Source organism: Macaca nemestrina, chromosome 7, assembly GCF_043159975.1.
Source record: "Macaca nemestrina isolate mMacNem1 chromosome 7, mMacNem.hap1, whole genome shotgun sequence".
Lineage (NCBI taxonomy): Eukaryota > Metazoa > Chordata > Mammalia > Primates > Cercopithecidae > Macaca > Macaca nemestrina.
In genome coordinates this window covers 63,969,123-63,992,239 of record NC_092131.1, presented here as the reverse complement: position 1 = coordinate 63,992,239, position 23,117 = coordinate 63,969,123, and the positions used below count along the sequence as shown (strand labels likewise).

The window sequence follows — 23,117 nt, the reverse complement described above, 5'->3', positions numbered from 1 at the left end:
AGGCAATACCATTCAGGACATAGGCATGGGCAACGATTTCATGATGAAGACACTGCAATTGCAATAAAAGAAAAAATTGACAAATGGGATCTAGTTAAACTAAAGAGCTTCTGCACAGCAAAAGAACTATCAACATGGTAAAAGACAACCTACAGAATGGAAGAAAATTTTTGCAAACTATTCATCCAACAATGGTCTAATATCCAGAATCTGTAAGAAACTTAAACATATTTATAAGAAAAAACAACCCCATTAAAAAGTGGGCAAGAGACATGAACATACTTTTTAAAAGAAGATAAATGTATGGCCAAAAAACATATGAAACAAAGCACAACATCACTGATCACTGGAGAAACGCAAATCAAAACCACAATGTGATGCCATTTCATGGCTTTTAATTAAAACTCAAAAAATAATAGTTGCTGGTGAGGCTGTGGAGAAAAAGAAACACTTGTACACTGTTGGAGAGAGTGCAAATTAGTTCAGCCATTGTAGAAGACAATGTGGGAATTCCTCACAGACCTAAAGACATAACTACCATTGGACCCAGCAATCCCATTACCGGGTATATATCTAAAGGAATAGAAATCATTGTAGCATAAAGACAAATGCCCATATATGTTCATGGCAGCACTATTCACAATAGCAAAGACATGTAATCAACCTAAATTCCCATCAGTGATAGACTGGATAAAGAAAATGTGATACTTTTACACCATGGAATACTATGTAGCCATAAAAAAGAACAAGATCATGCCCTTTGCAGGAATGTGGATGGAGCTGGAGGCCATTTTCCTCAGCAAACTAATACAGGAACAGAAAACCAAATACTGCAGGTTCTTGCTTTAGGTGGGAGCTAAATGATGAGAACACATAGATGGGAACAACACACAACATGGCCTTTTGTAGGATGGAGGGTGGGAGGAGGGAAATGATCCAGAAAAACAACTTATAGGTGTTAGGCTTAATACCTGGCTGGTAAGATAGTCTGTACAACAAACCCTCATGACACAGGTTTACCTACATAACAAACCTACACTTGGCCCCTGTACTTAAAATAAAAATCAAAATAAAATATTACAGTGGCAGGATGATTTCCCACCCTGTAGAGTCAGGATTTTTAGCCTATATTCATGTGGAACTTTACCAAATTTAATAATTGTGAGTAGTAATTAGTGTTAGAATAAAAGTCTTTGTAAGACTTTCATTGAAAGGTCACCTAAAGTTATACAAAATGTCATACCAATATTTATCTGACAATCATTCTTTTATTTCTCCATGGCAAAATTCCAAAGAATATTGGTTTTTGAAATACATTAATACAGTCTTTATAGTTTCAAATTCAGGCAGTCATTGTGACTTATAAAATATAAAATTTCCACTTTCATACATTTCAGTATTATAGCTGACAAGCAAATACAGCATTGGCATTTAATGAAGTCAGCCAGAAAAAACATTATAACTCTCAACTTAAAAAAAATTAACTTACAAATTAAATCAAATCAAATATATAGTTTTGCCTCAATTAAACTATATATGTTATAGGACAAAATCAATTTGTTCATTTTCACAATCCATAAATGCATTTACAAAAGATGTATATTTTATGTATTCATTTAAGTCTTTTTTCATAACAGCAGACAATGAGGTAAACAGAAAAAAATTTTAAAATATAGTATAGCATACATAAATTATCATCAATTGAAGTAACATATATAAAGATAGCTGTATATTTTTCATTTTAAAAAATTATTTGCTTAAAGTTCCATTTCTATATAATAAGAGTGAATCTATTGTTTTCTAAAGTCTCTTGCTTCACCTCACCTTCAAATTGTCCATGTACTTGCTTATTTTCAAATTAGAAAATCCATGGCTAAATGTGAAGAGGACAAAAACCTAATCTACTGTAGCACGATCTGCTAGTCATTGCCACTGTTTCCGTGGGGGCCACATAGAGTTGCTGGTGAAAATTGGTCCTAGACAGCCTAATGCATTCACGTTTACTGCTGAAATGATGAATTAGAACTGCAGTGATGTACCGAGTTAATAACGTTACTTTAATGCAGATCACACAAAATACTAATTGGTGTGGTTGGATAAGGTAAGTGACCCAAGGAATGTCAATGCAGGCATTGGGTTCAGTTTCCAGAATGTTAGAACCGTGAGCAAAAGCCGGTTTATTAGAAAATACATGTTTTTTTGCCAGCTGGATGTATGTGTCTTTGCTGTTTGTGTTTTCCCATTCTATACTTTCACTGTTGTAAAACAGAAACCACAGTGAATAAGAGTAAAATTTTGATTTGCTAATGTCAAAGCATGGAAGGAAATATGTCCAGCATTGCTATTGCATTTCACTTACCTGCCTTTCTTAATGTAGTCACCTCTCTTTTTATTTCTCTTTTGTGCCTTTTGATAATGAATTAATATTATTTATCCACATAATTTGTTATCAATCTGTAACAGTTAAGTCATACTGTGCTAATACATCAATGAGTTTTCTAAAATTTTGTTCTGAATTATGCTGTAGATCCACCCTAGAGATAGACTTTTCCTCTGAATCTTCTAGATCTGCAAACATTTTCTGTTAAGGTCTAAAAATTATACATTTTTGGTTTTGCAGATCGTACACTCTATCTCAACTACTCAACTCTGCTGTTTTAACTCAAAAGCGACCACAGACAATAAGTAAACAAATGAAAGTGGTTACGTCCTCAGAAAACTTTATTGACACTAAACTTTGAATTTCTTATAACGTTTATGTGTCCCTGAAATAGTCTTTTCCCCCTCAATACTTTAAAGTTTTAAAAAATATTCTTAGCTTAAGAGCTGTGCAAAAACAGATGATAAGATCTATCTGGCCCAACAAATTGTAGTTTGCTGACCTCTGTTCCAGCTCTGGAGTTCTCCATCCTAGCTGCATATTGGAAGTAGGTCCTAAACCAGATTAATTAAATCATAATCCCTGCCCACAACTCTGTGTTTTGTTATATTTTTAAAACTTCCTGGGTGACTTCAGTGCTAATATGCTAATCTTTTCTGAAAACATCATTTTTTAAAATTTAGTGTTTTATTTTTCTCCTCTCTCTATTGTTAACTAATATGAATCCAAGCTCAATAGGTATGTGTCAGAAAAGTGTGAGAGTATTGCAGATTCCTCTGTTTATACATCACTCAGTGGGTAGGTCAGTACCTCTTTTAGAGCTACACTTTGAAATCAGGTTGAAGTACACATATCTTAGTCTAATTATCTTCTTCTAGTAAAACATATTAGAGTTGTATTTTCATCCTATCCCTGAGCTCTTGTTCGTTTGATGCTCTAAGACAATGTTAATACATGAAAACCTGTACTTTCAAGCATATGTAAACTGCTACACTGGTTATTTTTCTAACCAACAGTCCCTACTGTACTTGACCCACTCACAAAATCTAAAACCACATAATGTATTGATCCAACCCCTCAAAATTCTTATTTCTTGTGTACTTTTATTCTAGGATTTACAGTCTCCATCTAGGTGGAGTAAGATGCTAGCACAGCTTAGAGTAAGGAGAAGGCTGTCAAATATTGACACTACCACCCCCACAAAAATTCACCAGAAAAATACATTGATCACACAAAACTAAGTTTATTAGACCTACTGCAATGAAAGAGAACACTATATTGACTGAATCTTAGTAGTGGCTGACAGGGGCAAGGTCAGGGGAGTACACTTCTGGGATCTTAAGGACTGGAGTGAAGGACTTTAAGGTGGATTTTGCAAGGTATAAAACTGGTTAACATTAAGAAATTTACAAGATGTTAGTTTTAACCTAGTGGATACGGCAAGGTGAGCCTTGAAGCAAGTCTTGAGGATGAGCAAGTTATTGGTCTTAAAAAAATGCTATTTTAATTTTCCCAGTCTTCTAATAACAAGAGTTTTTTAAAGCAAATTGCTAAGTTGCTTTTGCCTGGTAATAGTAGTGTTTAAAACAGGGACAGAAAAGTATGTTGCTACCAGTTTTAAAGGCAACTAGAATGAAGTAAATAGTACTCTACTTTATAAAGCTACTCTTCAAAAAAGTTGGTGGGCAATCTAGTTTTAAATTTGTGTAGGACCTAAAGATTGGAATCACAGGGCTAATGATGGATAATGATAAAGCTCATTTTGCATTGTAGGTGGTCTTTATTTTATATTATAAAGTACACATTTCAGGAGTTATCTCTCCCTCTCTGGCTTTTGATAGAAAGATAGAGATAGATCTATATCTATCTGTATATATAGAATAAATCTATCTCATAGTTAACTATGAATTATCTGTGGTTCTATAATTTGTTTGCCTATTACTGCTTTAAGTGGTGTAAAACCGTCTTATGTCTATTCATGGCTATTTTATGAGAATTTAGGTAAGTCTTCTTCATTGTGGATCATTTGAGAAGAAATTGCTTAATAGCCTTTAAGACTATATAGATATAGAGCATGAACAACCCAGTATAAGTAGCACAAAGTCACTGGTATAGTAAGTATGATAGTTTTCTAAATAATCTATTATGAACAAGAAATAGTGAAGTAACTGGAGGTTTTCAAGAGAAGAGCTGCTGTGAAGCAGCAAAGGAGGGCTCAGTGTTTAGTTCCTGGTAAGAATAGCTGTGTTGAGGGGGCTGTTAACATCCAACCCACATGACCTGGCAAGGAGGAAGGAATGAGAAATAAATATCCCAACATTACTTGCTTTTCTACTTTTAAACTCGTGATTTCATTAGCTAAAATGAATCAGAAATCAGTGACAGTTAGAAGCAGTCCATTCCAGTCACCCTCCTGTGGTACAGAATGGGTAGAGAAGAGTCAAGAGAGGATCTGGGGCCAGAGGTGGTAGCTCAGGCCTGTAATTCCAGCACTTTGGGAGGCTGAGGCAGCAGATCACTTGAGCCCAGAAGTTTGAGACCAGCCTGGTCAACATGGTGAAATCCCAACTAAAAAATGGAAAAATCAGCCAGGTGTGGTGGCGCATGCCTGTAGTCCCAGCTATTTGGGAGGCTGAGATGGGAGAATTGCTTGAACCCAGGAGGCGGAGGTTGCAGTGAGCCAAGATTGTGCCACTGCACTCCAGTCTGGATGACAGAGTGAGACTCTTTCTCCAAAAATATAAAAAATAAAAAGGGAGCAGGAATCTGGAAGAGCAAAAGAGCAAGTGGATGATATGCAGTACATATCATCCTACAAGGTATATGGGCATGATGCTTGTATGATTTGTATGATGTTCTGTGTGGGCAGACTAGAAGATGTCATAAACACCCTGATAATGACACAGTGAACAGACAAAATACTCTGGGACTATGATGACGAAGTTGAGCTGCAGAGTCAAACCTAGAACCATGTATCTTTAAGCCATCTGAGTGAAAAATAATCAATGTCTATGTTAGTTAAACCACCATTCTGTTATTGGTAATTGAAAGTATCCTCACTGATATACTGTTTTGTGAGGCAACTACTGTTTTCAACCCCAGTATCCAGATGAGAAAATATGATCATAAAGGAAATTGGCAACATAAGTAAGGTCACATAGTAGTTCTATTATGCTGGATTTGCTTGAAGAGATACATATGCTTTTTCCTACTTTGTGAATGTGACTTCACTGAGCTTCATTTTCTTTACCTGTAAAAGAAAGCAATAAAAAAAAAAAACAATGCCAGTCACACAGGCACAGTGGTTATGTTACCAAAATGCGATAATTTGCTGAAAATATTATGATGCAGTAAATAACTCTATTAACATACAAATCATTAATCATATTAATATTTTCATTAATATTTCATTAATATCTTATTAACTGAAAATATTATCCAGTATATTTTCTGAAAATATACATTAGAAAGTTGCAATTTTTACAGTAGAAAAGCTGCAAACAGTGGTACTTTTTATAATGTATATTTTTAGTGTTCATATATATCTACATCTACTTTTTTTATTAATCCCTCAATAGATTTCTCAGACAAAAGTAATCTCTATCCAATTCTACAAACATTTTATCAGTAGCCCTTTCTTGTTGCTTTTCCATTGTTCCTTGTCAGTTGTAATTTAATGTAAGCTCTTGAAGCTGAGTATTATGATTTGATAGCTTTTTATCCCCTCAGATCCCTGACTCATAAAGTCATATATATAATAGATGTTTGACAAATATTATTGAATGAACATTATGGTATTTTATTTTTTCACATCCAGCATGTATGTTTATATGATATCCCATGAAGTATAAGATAATGCTTATCTCCAATGCTAAATAAAAACACAATATCAACAAAAGGTAATATGTCATTCTATAGCTCAGGTTAGTAGAAATGCTTTCACTTGTTATTCTTACTGAACAAAGCAAACCCACCAGAAATGTCATTTCTGAATTCACTTCAATTGGCTCAGATTTTTGGAAGAGTTGAAAAGTTTGTAATAAAAAGAATCTTACTGAGGATCAATAAGGTTTCATTTCCACTTACAGCTTTCTTCGAACATTTTTTTTTCTTCCCACATACCTATACAACTACTCATGATTCACAGACACTGAGAGCATAAGCGTACCTGAAAGAATTCTAAAAATGCAGTTGGAAGCACAGATTTCTTTCTTGTTCTTACAATTGTCATTGCTAGAATGCATCTTCTACTATAGAATTCTGAGGGTCTTAACAAAGTAAATTCCATTAAATGTATCATATATTTGAATTATACCATTAAATGCATCATATATTTGAACTATACTTACCCTAAAAAATGAAAAAAAACCCCAGACACTTGATATATATGAACTTTTAAATATGTTACTACCACTTAATACAGAGGAGAAAATCAAATCAAATAGAGAGATGATTTAAATAGCTTTTAATTTTTGAACAAATATTAGAATACATCATACATAGGCCTATGCTTACTACCCAACTGCAAACTATACATAATCAGGAATAATTTCTATTAAATACTTAACTATATAGCATAAAACAGTGACTACTTAAGCTATATGAATACAGTGTTTGTTTTTTCTTTCAGCTTTTATTTCAGGTTCAAGGGATACATGTGTGGGTCTATTATGTAGGTAAATTGTGTGTTTTAGGGGTTTGGTGTACAGATTATTTCATCACTCAGGTAATAAGCATAGTAACAAATAGGTGGTTTTTTTTATCCTTGTCCTCCTTTCTACCTCCACCCGCAAGTAGTCCCTGGTGTCTGTTGTTCCCTTCTCTGTGTCCATGTGCTCTCAGTGTTTAGCCCCCACTTACAAGTGAGGAGATGTGGTGTTTGGTTTTCTGTTTCTGCATTTATTCATGTAGGATAATGACCTCCAGCTCCATCCAAGGTGCTTCAAATGACATGATCCCGTTCCTTTTAGGGATGCTTAGTATTCCATGGTGTATATCTGCCAAATTTTCTTTATCCAGTCTATCACTGATGGGCATTTAGGTTGATTCTATTTCTGTGCTACTGTCAAGAGTGCTGCAAGGAACACATGTGTGCATATGTCTTTATGGTAAGATGAATTACATTCCTTGAGTATATACACAATAATTGGATTTCTGGGTCAAATAGTATCTCTGTTTTTAGATCTTTAAGAAATCTCCAAACTTCTTTCCACAGTGGCTGAATTAGTTTACATTCCCACTATTGGTGTAAGCATTCTCTTTTCCCTGCAACCTTATCAGCATCTATTATGTTTTGACATTTTAATAGTAGCCATTCTAATTTGTGTGAGATGGTATTTCATTGTAGTTTTTATTTGCACTTCTCTAATGATTAGTGTTGTTCAGTATTTTTTCATACTCTTCTTGGTTGAGTGTATGTCTTCTTTAGAGAAGTGACTGTTCATGCTTTTTGCTCACTTTTTAATGAGGTTGTTTGATTTTTGCTTGTTAATTTGTTTGAGTTCCTTACAGATTCTGGATACTAAGCCTTTGTTGGATCCATAAATTGCAAATATTTTCTCCCAGTCTGTAGCTTGCCTGCTTACTCTGTTGATAGTTTATTTTGCTGTGCAGAAGCTCTTTAGTTTAATTAGATCCCATTTATCAAATTGTATTTTCATTGCAGTTGCTTTTGCCTTCATTCTCATAAAATCTTTGTCACACCTTACGTCCAGAATGGTATTTCATATGTTATCTTCTAGGGTTTTTAATGTACAAAAAAATAAGTAGCTTTTCTGTAGACCAACAATATCCAAGCTGAGAGCCAATTAAGAGCATAGTCCCATTAACAATAGCCACACATAAAAAAACATAAAATACCTAGAAATACAGCTAGCGAGGGTGGTAAAAGACCTCTGTAACAAAAATGTTAAAATACGACTGAAAAACATCAGAGACAACAAACATATGGAAAAATATTCTATGTTCATGGATAGGAAGAATAAGCATCAATAAAATGGCCATACTGCCCAAAGGAATTTACAGATTCAATGCTATTCCTAGTAAACTACCAATGACATTTTTCACAGAATTAGGAAAAAAAAAATTCTAAAATTTATATGGAACCAAAAAGGAGCCCAAATAACCAAACCAATCTTAAGCAAAAAGAATAAAGGTAGAAGCACCACACTACCCAACTTCAAACTATACTACAGGGCTACAGTAACCAAAACATCATGATGCTGGTACAAAAGCAGAAACATAGACCAATGAAACAGGAAAATAAAGCTGCTCATCTATAATCACCTGAGCATCAACAAAGTCAACAAAAACAAGCAATGGAGAAAGGACTTCCTATCCAGTAAATGTTGCTAGGATAACTGAGTAGCCATATGCAGAGGATTGAAACTAGGCTCCTTCCTTTCACCATATACAAAAATCAACTGGAGATAAACTTAACTGTAAAACCTAAAGCTAAAATGAATATTTTTAATGTAAATATTTTTATGCACTTACTGCAAATCACATAATACATTAAGAGCTTTAACATTATCATTTTATTTATTTTAATAACAATCCTGTTGCATAGTTAAAATGTTGCCAATTTTACAGAGTAGAAACCTGGAATTCTGGGACAATGTTATATAACCTCATTTCAAAGGCTTTGGCAGAACTTCATAAAATGCACAGGCATCCTGGTTTACTACTCAAACAACAATCAATGTCTTTCTTCTATCAGTCAATCATTGTGTAGCTTTAAACAATTCAAAATTTTTCTGTGCCATTCTATCTTAGAACAAATAATTCACGCTTTCTTCTTTTTCTTTCATTTATTCATTGATTCATTTATTCAATAAATATTTATCAAGTGTATAATATGTACCAGGCTTAGCACATAGTATGTACCAGCCTTAGTACTATCTCTCAAGATTTAGGAATATAAAATGTAAGCCTTGCCTTAAGAGGCTTTGAGTGTACTGAAAAAGATACAATTTAAAAGCCTAATTACAATACAGAGCATTAAGTATTATAATAGTGGCATGTGCTTGGCTTTAATTAGGAAGGTGCATTTAATTGAGGCCTTGTATTTTATCTGGGAAACATTCCCACAGAAAGTAGCATTTGAGGCTGGGAGCAGTGGCTCACACCTGTAATCCCTGCACTCTGGGAGGCCAAGGCAGGTGGATCACCTGAGGTCAGGAGTTCGAGAACAGCCTGACCAACATGAGGAAAGCCTGTCTCTACTAAAAATACAAAAAAATAGCTGGGCGTGGTGGCAGGCACCTGTAATCCCAGCTACTCAGGAGGCTGAGGCAGGAGAATTGCTTGAACCTGGGAGGTGGAGGTTGCAGTCAGCCAAGATCTTGTTACTGAACTCCAGCCTGGGCAACAAGAGCAACACTCAGTCTAAAAAAAAAAAAAGAAAAAAGAAAAAAGAAAATAAAGAAAGAAAGAAGCATTTGAACTGAATATTTGTGGTACAATGTGCTCAGACTAGTATCTAATCCCTAAAGTAAACTCAGTACTTCTAGCACTCAGTAAGTTTCTTTTTTTTCTTTATTATTTTCATTGGCTGTGTCACTTAAAAGGCTTTTTTTTTTTTTTTTTTCTGAAATACGGTCTAAGCCTCACTGCCTCTCCCTTCGATTTTAGACATAGGGGACTCCATAGAGAAGAAATCAGGCATACGTATCCTTCTGGCGATTAGTGAATGCATAAAGGAATACCATTGATACTAGACCAGAACGTGAGTTATCAACGAGTAGGAGTCTCTTAAATGTTCTGAAATTTAGATCGCTAATGGTCCCATCATTCCCTGTCCTAAACTCTATCTTCACTGGCTGATTTCGTATAATCAGAGAGAGGAAACAATTGGAGATTGGTCAGTTCCTCATGCTTATGAGATTGAAGACAATTCCAGATGGGCTGTCCACAGTTATCTATCTTTTTCCAAGTCGAAACATGGAGTTGTCAGGTTCTCAGCTTTCTTCAGTCCCTGGTATTGCAAGTGGCTTAACATGACTTCTACACCTGAGGCATCCTATTGTGTATTTCAGGAAAGAGAAAAGAGGATTAAAAAATAAATGGAAAAAAAAAAAAAAAGCTGTCTTTCTTGCTCAGTCAACTACCCTTTAGATAGGCTTTATGGAATTCCCACACAATACTTCTATTTACATATTACATGATGTCCTCTAGTTGCAAGGGAAATAGTAGTAGTAGTAGTAGTAGTAGTAGTAGTAGTGGTAGTAGTAGTAGTAGTAGTAGTAGTAGTAGTAGTAGTAGTACTCATGATCTCTTTAACTTAGTTTGAACTCAGAATATGTTTTGGGAGCAGAATCAACATAATTTGCTAATGTGCATATGAGATTTGAGGAAAGCAAGGCATAAGGATGACTCCTTGATTTTGAACTTGATAAAAGAATAGACACAGGCACCATGGCTCATGCCAGTAATACCAGCACTTTGCAAGGCCGAGGCAGGCGGATCGCTTGAGGTCAGGATTTCTAGTCCAGCCTGGGCAACATGGTGAAACTCCGTCTCTACTAAAAATACAAAAATTAGCCAGGCTTGGTGGTGCATGCTTGTAATTCCAGTTACTCAGGAGACTGAAACACGAGAATTGCTTGAACCTGGGAAGCAGAGGTTGCAGTGAGCTGAGATTGCATCACTGTTCTCCAGCCTGGGTGACAGAGCAAGATTCTGTCTCAAAAAGAAAAAAAAAAAAAAGAAAGAGAAAGAAAGCAGAAATAGTGGCTATAGATGATATTCATTGAGAAAACAAAAAGGAGGAGGGAAGAGATTTTTGACAGAAAGAAAGTCCAATATTTCTGTTTTGATATTATTCAGTTTGCAGTTCTTCTTTTTTAAAAAACTTCTAAGTTCAGGGCTACATGTGTAGATTTGTTATATGGATAAACTTGTGTCATGGAGATTTGTTGTACAGATTATCTTATAAGACAAGTATTAAGCCTAGAGCCTACTAATTATTTTTCCTGATCTCTTCCCTTCTCTCAGCCTCCTCCTTCCAACAGGCCCTGGAGCATGTTGTCCCCACTATGTGTCCATGTGTTTGCATCATTTAGCCGCATTTGGTTTTCTGTTCCTGTGTTATTTTGTTAAGAATAACGACCTCCAACTCCATCCATGTTCCTGCAAAGGACACAATCTTTTCTTTATGATTGCATAGTATTCCTTGGTGTATATGTACCACATTTTCTTTATCTAGTTTATCATTGATGGGCATTTAGGTTGATTCCATGTCTTTGCTATTGTGAATAGTACTACAGTGAATATTTATGTGCATATGTCTTTGTGCTAGAATGATTTCTATTCCTTTGGGTATGTACCCAGTAATGGGATTCCTGAATCCGATGGCAGTTCTGTTTTTAAGTCTTTGAGAAATTCCTTCACTGTTTTTCACAATGGTTGAACTAATTTACACTCCCACCAACAACGTATAAACATTCTCTTTTCTCAACAACCTCACCAGCACCTGTTATTTTTTTAACTTTTAGTAGTACCAATTCTCACTAGTGTGAGATGGCATTTCATTGTGGTTTTGATTTGTATTTCTCTAATGATCAGTGAGGTTGAACGATTTTCATGTGCTTGTTGGCTGCATGTATGTCTTCTGTTGAAAAGTGTCCATGTCTTTGCCCAGTTTTTAATGGAAGTTTTTTTCTTATAAATTCATTAAAGTTTCTTATATGTTCTGGCTATTAGACCTTTGTTTGATGCATAGTTTGCAAAACTTTTCTCCCATTCTGTAAGTTGTCTGTTTAGTCTGCTGATTGTTTCTTTTGTTGTGTGGAAGCCCTTTAGTTTAATTAGATCTCATTTGTCAATTTTTGCTTTTGTTGCAATTGCTTTTGGCGCCTGTGTTATAAAATATTTGCTCATTCCTATGTCCAGAATGGTATTGCCTAGTTATATTTAAGGTTTTTTATAGTTTGGGTTTTACATTTATATCTTTAACCTACCTTCAGTTGATTTTTGTATATGGTGTTAGGAAAGGGTCCTTGTAGTTCTTAAAAGATATTTAAGGACTTTTTGAATTTTACATAAATTTTGAAAAGGAGTTAGTATTAGGGTAATCAATTTTGAATCATTCACATAATGATGATATTGAAAACCATGGAAGACAATGTGTTGGGAAAGAATTCTCCATGGCATGTCTGAATTTTTTGTTTGTGACTATATTTTCAAAGGTATTTGCATAGCAAATTGCCTTAGGCAATAAAGATCTTGTGTGTACCCAGATAGGAGGTTAGATTTGTTTCCTGACTAGGTTAATAATGATAATTACTTCTTGCAGTGCAAAGACTAAGCAGATTTGCTAGTAGCCATTTTAAAAAATGACTCAGTTTTATTCTTCTGAATATGGTTATTGTTTTCCCAGCACCATTTATTGAAGAGACTGTTTTGTGTTTTGTTTTTCCCCTAATGTATTTTTTTGGTGCATTTGTTAAAAATAAGTTGACTATAAGTGCTTGGATTCATTTCTGAGTTCTCTGTTCTGTTCCATTGTTCTGTGTGTTTGTTTTTATACTGGTACCACACTGTTTCAGTTACAATAGCTTAGTAGTATAATTTAAAGTTTGGTAATTTGATTCCTTTAGCCATTTTCTTTTTGCTAAGAATTGCTTTAGTTATTAATTTTAAGATTGTGTTTTTATGTTTCTGTGAAGAATGGAATTCATGTTTCCTTTTTTTTTCTTTTTTTAAATAAAAGTACAGAGTTTATTTGGGCCAACCTTGAGGATTGTAACCCAGGAGCATTGATTCAAGTTTCCCTGAATATACTCTTCTATTAACAGCAGTTACCAGTGGAATTTTTTTTTTTTTTTTTTTTTAATTTTCAATAGTTGTTGGGGCACAGGTGGTTTTTGGTTGCATGGATAAGTTCTTTAGTGCTGATTTCTGAGATTTTGGTGCACCCATCACCCAAGCAGTGTACATTATAATCAATATGTAGTCTTTTATCCCTTACTTGCCTTTCAACCTTTCCCTGCAAGTCCCCAAAGTCCATTATATCACTGTTATGCCTTTGCATCCTCAGAGCTTAGCTATCACTTTTAAATGAGAATATATAATATTTGGTTTTTCATTCTTGAGTTACTTCATTTAGAATAATGGCTTCCAGTTCCATCCAAATTGCTGCAAAATACATGATTTCATTCCTTTTAATAAGTAAGTAATATTCCATGGTGTATATATACCACATTTTCTAAACCACTTGTTGGTCGATGGGCACTTAAGTTCGTCCCATGTCTTTACAATTGCAAATTGGGCTGCTATAAACATGCATGTGCATGTCTGTTTTGCATGACTTCTTTTAATAATGACATTTTATATAAGGACTTATTTTCCTTTGGGTAGATACCCAACAGTGGGATTGCTGGATCAAATTATAGTTTTACTTTTAGTTTTTTAAAGAAATCTCCATACTGTTTTCCAAGTGGTTGTATTAATTTACATTTCCACCATCAGTGTAAAAGTGTTCCCTTTTTACCATATTCATGCCAATAGCTATTGTTTTTTTGACTTTTTATTTATAGCCATTCTTGTAGGAGTAAGGTGGTATCATTTTCATTTTATTTTGCAGTTCTCTGATGATAACTTATGTTGAAAATTTTTTCATATGTTTCTTGCCATTTTTATGTCTTCTTTTGAGAATAGTCTATTCATGTCTTTTGCCCACTTTGTGATGGGATTCTTTTCTCTTGCTGATTTGATTGAGTTCCTTGTAGATTCTGAATACTCATCCTTTGTCAGATGCATAGTTTGCAAATATTTTCTCCCATTCAATTATTTGTCTGTTTACTCTGTGGATCTTTTTTTCTGTATAGGAGCTTTTTAGTTTAATTAGGTTTCATTTATTGTTGTTTTTGTTGCATTAGCTTTTGGGGTCTTAGTCATGGATTCTTTGCCTAAGCCAATATCCAGAAGAGTTTTTCTGATGTTACCTTCTAGAATTTTTATGGGTTCAGGTCTTAGATTTAAGTCTTTGATTCATCTTGAGTTGAATTTTCTATAAGGTGAGAATTTATTCCTCTACATGTGACTTACCCCGAAGCATTTATTAAATAGGGTGTTCTTTCTCTAATTTATATTATTGTTTGTTTAGTCGAAGATCAGTTGGCTGTATTTGGCTTTATTTCTAAGTACTCTATTCTTTTCTATTGGCCTACATGTATATTTTTATATCAGTACCATGCTGTTTTGGTAACTACAGCCTTGTAGTATAATTTGAAGTTAGATAATGTGATGCCTCCAGATTTGTTCTTTTTGCTTACTATTGTGTTAGCTATAAGGGCTCTTTTCTGGTTCCATATGAATTTGAAGATTAGTATTCCTAGTTCTGTGAGGAATGATGATAGTATTTTTATGAGAATTTCATTGAATCAGTACATTGCTTTGTGTAGTACGGTCATTTTCACAATATTGATTCTTCCCATACACGAGCATGTTTTCATTGGTTTGTGTAATCTGTTTTTTGTTTTTTTTTTCAGTTATGTTTTCTCATTTTCCTTGTAGAGATCTTTAACCTACTTGGATAAGTATGTTCCTAAGTACTTTATTTATTATCAATATTATTTTTTGAAGCTGCTGTAAAAGGGATTGAGTTCTTGATTCTTAGCTTGGTCATTGCTTGTGTATAGCAGTGCTACTGATTTGCATACATTGATTTCATAACCTGAGACTTTACTGAATTCATGTATCAGATCTAGGAGTTTTTTGGATGAGTCTTTAGGGTTTTCTACATATACAATCATATTACTCATGAACAGTGACAGTTTGACTTCCTCATTTCCAATTTGAATATCCTTTATTTCTTTCTCTTGTCTGAGTGCCCTGGCTAGGCCTTCCAATACTGTGTTGAATAGAGGTGGTGAAAGTGGGCATCCATGTTTTCTTCCAGTTCTCAGGGGGAATGCTTTCAACTTGTTCCCATTCAGAATGATATTGGCTGTGGGTTTTTCATATACAGCTTTTATTACTTTGAGTTAAGTCTTTTCTATGCCTATTTTGTTGGGGGCTTTTATCATAAAGGGATGCTAGATTTCATCAAATGACTTTTGTTCTGTGTCTATTGAGATTATCACATTGTTTTGGTTTTTAATTTTATGTGATATATCATATTTACTTACTCATATATGTTAAACCATCCCTGTATTCCTTGGATGAAATACACTCACTCGATGTATTATCTTTTTAATGTGCTTTTGGATTCAGTTAGCTAGTATTTTAGTGAGGATTTTTACATCTATGTTCATCTGGGATATTGGCCTGTAGTTTTCTTTTTTATTGTGTCCCTTCCTGGTTTTGGTATTAGGGTGATACTGCCATTAGCATTTTAATAGAGATTGCATTGAATCCACAGATCATTTTGGGTAACATGAACATTTTAACAAAATTGATTCTCCCAATCTATGAACATGGAATATCTTTCCCTTTTGTTGTGTTCTCTTCAATTTCTTTCACAAATGTTTTATACTATTTATTGTAGAGATCTTTTACTTCTTTGATTAAGTTTACTCTTATTTTTTGTGCCTATTGTAAGTGACATTGCTTTCTTGATTTCTTTTTCAGACTGTTTGTTATTGGCACATATAAATGCTACTGATTTTCATATGTTGATTTTGTATCCTGCAATTTTAGTGTATTCATTTACTAGTTTAAATAGTTTTTGGTTGTTTTTCTAAATATAAGATCATATTTTCTGCAGACAAGAACAATTTGATTACTTCCTCTTCAATTTAGGTACCCTTTATTTCTTTCTCTTACCTAATTGCCCTTGCTATGATTTTTAGTATTTTGTTAAATAAAAGTGATGAAAACGGGTATTTTTGTCCATTCCAGATCTTCGAGGAAAGGCTGTCAATTTTTCCCTATTCAATGAAATGTTAGCTGTGGGTTTGTTATAGATTCTCTTTATTGTTTTGAGGTATGTTCTTTCTATATCCACTTTGTGGAGAATTGTTATTGTGAAGCCACCAGGAATACGAGAAAGTGCTCAACATCACTGATCATCAGAGAAATGCAATTCAAAACCACAGTGAGATATCAACTAACCCCAGCTAAAATGACTATTATCAAAAAGAAAGAATATAGCAATGTTAGTGAGAATACAGAGAAAATGGAACACTTACACAATGTTGGTGGGAATGTAAACTAGTACAGCTACTATTAAAAACAGTATGTATGTGTATTAGTCTGTTCTCATTCTGTTATGAAGAAATACCTGAAACTGGGTAACTTGTAAAGAAAAGGAGTAGACTCACAGTTCCACATGACTGGGGAGGCTTCACAATCATAGTGGAAAGTGAAGGAAAGTTAAGGAGGAACAAAGGCACGTCTTATGTGGCGGCAGACAAGAGAGTATGTGCAGGGGAACTACCCTTTATAAAACCATCAGATCTTGTGAAACTTATTCACTATCGTGAGAACAGCTTGGCAATAAAACACCCCCATAATTCACTTGCTTCCCACTGGTTTCTTTCCACAGTACATGGGGATTATGGGAGCTAGAATTCAAGACGAGATTTGGGGGAGAACATAGCCAAACCATATCAGTATGTTCCTAAAAAAAATTACAGAACTACCATATAAGTCAGCAATTCCACTGCTGGGTATATATCCCCCCAAAAAAGAAACCAGTATGTCACTCCTGTGTTTATTGCAGCACTGTTCACAATAACTCAGATAGGAAATCAACCTAAGTGTCCATCAAACGATGAATGGATAAAGAAAATGTGGTATACATACACAATGAAATGTCATTCCACCATGAAAAAGAATGAAATCCTGTCATTTGCAACAACATGGAAGGAACTAGAAGACATTATGTTAAGTGAAAATGCCAGGCACAGAAATATAAGTGGCTCATGCTTTCATTCATATGTGACAGCTAAAGAATTGATCTCATGGAGGAAGTGAACAGCAAGGTGATTTTCAGAGGCAGGGAAGAGTAGTGGTTGGGGGAAGAAGACAACTTTATTAATGGGTACAAATTACAGTTAGATAAAAAGAATAAGCTATATTACTTAGTAGCACAATAGGACAACTATTGAATAATCCAAAATAGCCAGAAGAGTAGATTTTGAATGTTCCCAATGCAAAGTAATGATAAATGTTTGAGGGGATGGATGTTCCTACTACTCAGATTTAATCATTATACATTGAATATTTGTATCAAAATATGTACCCCATAAATATATGTAATTCTTATATATGCATAAATATCTTTAATTTTAAAAGGCAGATTTGTGCCATAGCATCCATCAATCACTTCACATCATCTCTGTGGGTCTTGGGGGAAATAATGAAAATAATGTAAACATGAAGCTCATGCTACCTGTTGTGGCTTGAACAATAAAGTTTTTTGTCTCTGACTGAGGAGCCTCTGCCAGCGTCTTCTGGCAGCATCTACAGAACTATGGCAGGGTAACTATTAGCTTTCAAGTAAAGTAGAAGTTCAGAACCTTCACAGTTCTTAACAATGCGAATGAAGAAGAGAAAGAAAAAAAAGAGCAACACCTTCGACTAGCCAACATGTACAGGTCAGGAGAAATGGAAGATCCAGAAAAGGAGAAGAAGAAGAAATAGACATTGAGATGGGAGCACAACTAGAAGAATTAATTTTACTTTTTAAAATGAAATCCTATATTTAAAATATATGTTTCACATAAAAGGTCTTTATTGCTCTTTTGCTATCCAAGTGTTTAGATAAGTAATTAGCCACTAGATCCAGCAAGATATAGAAACTATAGGAAATTTAACTAGACTTAAATGAAGTAGTGAGGATTTATCCTTAGAGATTAATAATTCATTTGCACTGAACACAACTAATATATCTGTGAAAAAATGCAATCTCTTTAATAAAAAGATACTGCTGATTTCATACAAGCAATACAAATATTGATGGATATCTGGGAAGATTATTTTTTAAACATTTTACTTTATTTTAAAATAATTATAGATTAAAATACAGGTATATGTAATGATATAATGAGATCCTGTGTACCCTACACTCAGTTTTCTTTCACAGTAACATCTTGCATAACTATAGTAAAAGCACAGCCAAAAAATTGGCATTGATAAAACCCACTTACGTTATTCACATTCACCAGTTTTACATTCATTTATGTGTGTGAATATATTTGCTTAGATGCAATTGTACCCTATGTGCCAATTCATGTGATCGCTACCACATTCAAGATACAGAACAGTTCCTTTACAAGGATACCTTTTGTCACCCTTTTTAAGCCACAGTCACCTCCTTCCTTTCCCAAATAAGAATTATCCAAGTGAAAGGGAGAGAGGGGTGTCGGGCAGGAAAAGATGTGCAAAATTTATGTGACATGAGAAAGTGTGTCAAACTGAAAAAAAACAATTTTCACCCTATTGCTAATTTATTTTATGTAGTTTTTATATGTATACTTATAAACTGCTTTGTTTGTTGGGGGGATAACAATTTGTATGATAGAGCAAATGTTTTTTTTTTTTTTTTTTTTTTTTGAGACAGAGTTTGACTCTTGTCACCCAGGCTGGAGTGCAGTGGTGTGTGGTGTGATCTCGGTTCACTGCAACCTCTAACTCCAGTTCAAGTGATCAAGTGATTCTCCTGCCTCAGCCTCCCAAGTAGTTGGGATTATAGGGGCTCACCACCATGCCCGGCTAATTTTTGTATTTTTAGTGTAGACGGGGTTTCACCATGTTGGGCAGGCTGATCTTGAACTCCTGACCTCAGATGATCCACCCACCTCAGCCTCCCAAAGTCCTGGGATTACAGGCATGAGCCACAGCGCCCAGTCAATAGAGTACATTTAAAAATAAAATAAAAAAGTATTCCTTTTATTTTATCACTGGTAGTCAATTCTCAGCAATTTACTAAACAAATGTTATCAGATGTCTTCCATTTATTTTAAATGTCTAAATTATGATAAAATAAGACTATATAATCAAAGAAAATAATATCCTATACATTCTCAGATTCCTAGTTGTAAATCATGATATGGCAATCATTTGTATATTTACCACTATTATAACAATACACTTCTTTTATAAGTTAAAAAGTGATACATGCCATGTGGGTTCAAAGAAAAAAGGAGGAGATAGATTCTTGCTAGAAGATTGTGGAGTCTTTAAAATATAGAATCCATAAACTCTTACCTCCAGTGTTTTTGTTTGTTTGTTTGTTTGTTCGTTTGCTTTTCTCTCCTGGCCAAGGAAAGTTCCCATTGGCATATGGCATGAAAATAAAGTTTAACTGTGCTTCTCTTCTTAGGTTAAACTATCTAGTAATACTCACTTGCTAATGATGCCAAATTCTCTGGAATCAACCTTCCTGTACTTCTGCTCACCAACCAGAACTCAGATTCATAGACAGTTGCTTTTCTACCAGAATCAGTGAGCAGATCAGCTGAGGTTTTCCCACCCTATTCTTTTCTGTCCCTTCAGTGTCCAATGAGATAGTCAAACCAACTTGTGAAGAAAAATGTAACAATTCCATAAGGGAAGTACAATATCAAAATGAAACATTCGTCTCTCATAATTGTGGACTGAACTCTAGATCTCCAAGGGAAGAGACCTTTGGAAGTTTTTTCAATATGCCTGCTTCTCCCATCTCTACCAAGGTTCTACTTCCTCAGCCTTGCTTTTTCTTTCCAAGGCAGTCTTATTTTCAGGTCTTTTCATTAATATCTCCAGTTACATTCCTGGAAACATAACTTATCCTATGGATAAGTGGAAATCTTTTCCCTTGAGTCTCTCTATTCCCTGATATCCTCTCCTTCTTTGCCAGTCCTGAGTTGTTGGAACCCCTGAACTTGATCAGTGTTATCTTTTGCTTCCCCAGTTTGAAGATGAACCAGGAACTCTAGAACCTCTTTTCTAAGGACGATATGTATCACCTGGTCAGGATCTCTTTTTAAAAAAAAAAAAAATTCTCACCCATATGAGGTAGAGATATGCCAGTTCTCTTCAGTAAAGATCCTGTTCAGTTAAACCTATGCATGTTTCTAAGCACAAATATTAACTATCATAGATAATACACTTTACCTCTTTACTAATAAAGAATTTATCAATTAGTGAAGCAGCTGATCCATTTTCTAAAGTCATTAGGTTCATGTAATTCAAGATTAACTTCAAAAGTTTCTGCCTTTGCAGGTAATGTTGCTCTGGTGAGGTGAGGTTGCAGTGGGGAAGGGGGTGGCCAGTTTTCCCTTTACAATGCCATATGTGTTGATGGGATGTAGAAATAGGAGCAATGAATGCCCATATATAAAATCAGAAAGTTGTAGGGAGTACAGGGAAGCAGTTAATAATTTGCTTGTGCAAATACTAGTGGTGTGGAATTACCTCAAAGCCTAGGAAACAGGTAAAATTATAGAACATTTTCACAGAAAGGACAAGATTCTAATTAGTCTTTAGAAAACCAAATGATGCAACATGCCTGGAAAGGTATAAAAAGAGAAAGGTACAAAAAGGGTTAAAGTGGAGTGAAAAACTGAGCACAGTGAGACTATTAAAGTAATCCCGGTGAGACTGCACTAAAATAACTTTCATTCATATTGCCTCCAAGACTACAAATGTCTCCCCTGCGTAGAATACTATGAAAATGAATGAATTTTGTAACCAGATTCTGAAAAAATGACCTAGTAAACAAAATAAAACAGACTGAGAGATAGGAATTTTGCAAACTGTTAACTTTCTCAAAACATCAAAATATAATATTTTACTCTGTTATATTAAAAATACCTGAAATATTTTTCTTCATTTTCAGACAGCACTTTGGCCTTGAGAAAATATGGTAGGAGCATGCTAATCATTTTGCATAAATTTGGTAAATATGTTTTGATTCCTCTGATTTTTCTAATATTAGTGCTATATTAGACTGTAGTAACTGATACACAAGTCTACTACAGTGATGTATTATTGAGTTATAAATTTTATTTTCCATACCTCCATAAATATGATCATTTTATAAAATACCTAATCTTGTGATGCAATCTGAGATAATACAATTATAATCGAAGTAGCTAAAATGTGATATGCATAATCATTTAACATTAAAGCAAGGAGTTACTCTTGTTCAATTTTACAGGTAAGGAGAATGAGACTTGCAGAAGCTTCGTAAATTTTCTAGTAAGTTGTAGAGCTGATATTTCAAAATGGTTCTGTCTCCAAACATATTGCTAAAGCGTATAAGAAAAAATACGTACCAAAATTGTCACTGAAAAAATGTTAATTCTAAGACTCATCCAAAATGTCGGCTTACTGATTCTCCAAAGCCAGGACCCAACTGTTATTAAAACAGAGGTTGCAGTGAGCCGAGATCGCACCACTGCACTCCACCTTGGGCAACAGAGCAGGATGCTGTCTAAGAAAAACAAACAGCTGGGAGTGGTGCCTCATACCTATAATCCTGGCACTTTGGGAGGCCGAGGTGCGCAGATCACCTGAGGCCAGGAGTTCGAGACCAGTCTGGCCAACATGATGAAACCCTGTCTCTACTATAAATACAAAAAATCACTAGATGTGGTGGCACACGCCTGTAATCCCAGCTACTGGTAGGCTGAGGCAGGAGAATAGCTTGAACCCGGGAGGCAGAGGTTGCAGTGAGCCAAGATCATGCCACTGCACTCCAGCCTGGGCGACAGAGTGAGACTGTCAAAAAAAAAAAAAAAAAAAAAAAAATTCCATGAAGCTCTTCTAAAGAATTATGAACAAGAATAGACTTTCTTTCTTTAGAGTGTATTTGATTTGGTTCTGAAAGATATTTTAGCCAATCGAGAAAGAAGCTTGTGTTACACGGTCTCCTGCTGGCAAATGTGTAGCATTGTTGCTGCTTCTTATTCCAAACTTGCCTTGCGTTTAAATCTGGTGCTCAATAAAACAATAAATTCTTTTGGTAGGACAAGTCTGGAAACTAAGAATTAGAGTTTTCTCTTTAAACTACTCTCTTTTTCAGGTTAATTACTGAATAGCATCAAGAGGTTTTTCTCATTTTTCTCTCCCTTCCTAAGAGCCATTTGTTCTAATTTCTCAAGAACTGAAGCAATATTGCCTTTCTATAATGAGAGCTCTAGGAAACACTGAAACGTCAGCAGGCATTTTCCATAATCAACATCCAACTCATAGCTTACGATACCAGGGTCTTCTCATGCACCCCCTCATCCTTACTTGTCAACAGCAAAACTTCATTTCAATGGAGTACCTAATTAGCACAAATGCATTAAGGTATAAAGAATAAATTGTTTGCATCTTAATGGAGGATAAAAGCTGCAGGCCGCAAAAAAAGAATCTCAATGATAGAATTTAGGCCTTGAAAAGATGGGGGAACTCTTTGGGAAAGTAAACTCATGATCTCCTCTCATTCCATCTAAAATCACCAACCTATGCAGCCAATTATATATCTCTTAAAAGCAATGAAATGAGTTTGATTCCAAGGTGCTGACCTAGACCATTCTTGTTAAAACAAACTTTGATGACACATAGAACACTAAGCTATGATAATTACACTTTTAAAACCTTAATCCACGTATTCATTAGCCATCCCGATAATCAGTAAAACACTAGAAAATGAGCTTTAGGAGACAGCTGTCTCACTGAAATGCTGATAACAGAAACAGAATTTTAATTTTACAAACGAAGAAAATGATACAAGTTAACTAGCTCAGTGATGTACCTTGAATTAGCTTTCCCTCCTTCTCTGTTTCATTCTTTCTAGTACTTCCTTTCTTATTCCTGGCCA

The 23,117-nt window shown here is 34.8% G+C and overlaps 1 long non-coding RNA gene across 1 annotated transcript in view; it reads right to left on the bottom strand.

The window, feature by feature from the left end:
• Window positions 1-1,730: 1,730 nt before the first annotated feature.
• LOC105481915 (uncharacterized) overlaps window positions 1,731-23,117 on the bottom strand; it is a 428,534-nt gene continuing 407,147 nt past the window's right edge. Inside the window, exon 11 of the long non-coding RNA XR_011625914.1 lies at window positions 1,731-5,630. This is a non-coding gene — a long non-coding RNA (uncharacterized lncRNA). The remainder of the gene's footprint in view (window positions 5,631-23,117) is intronic.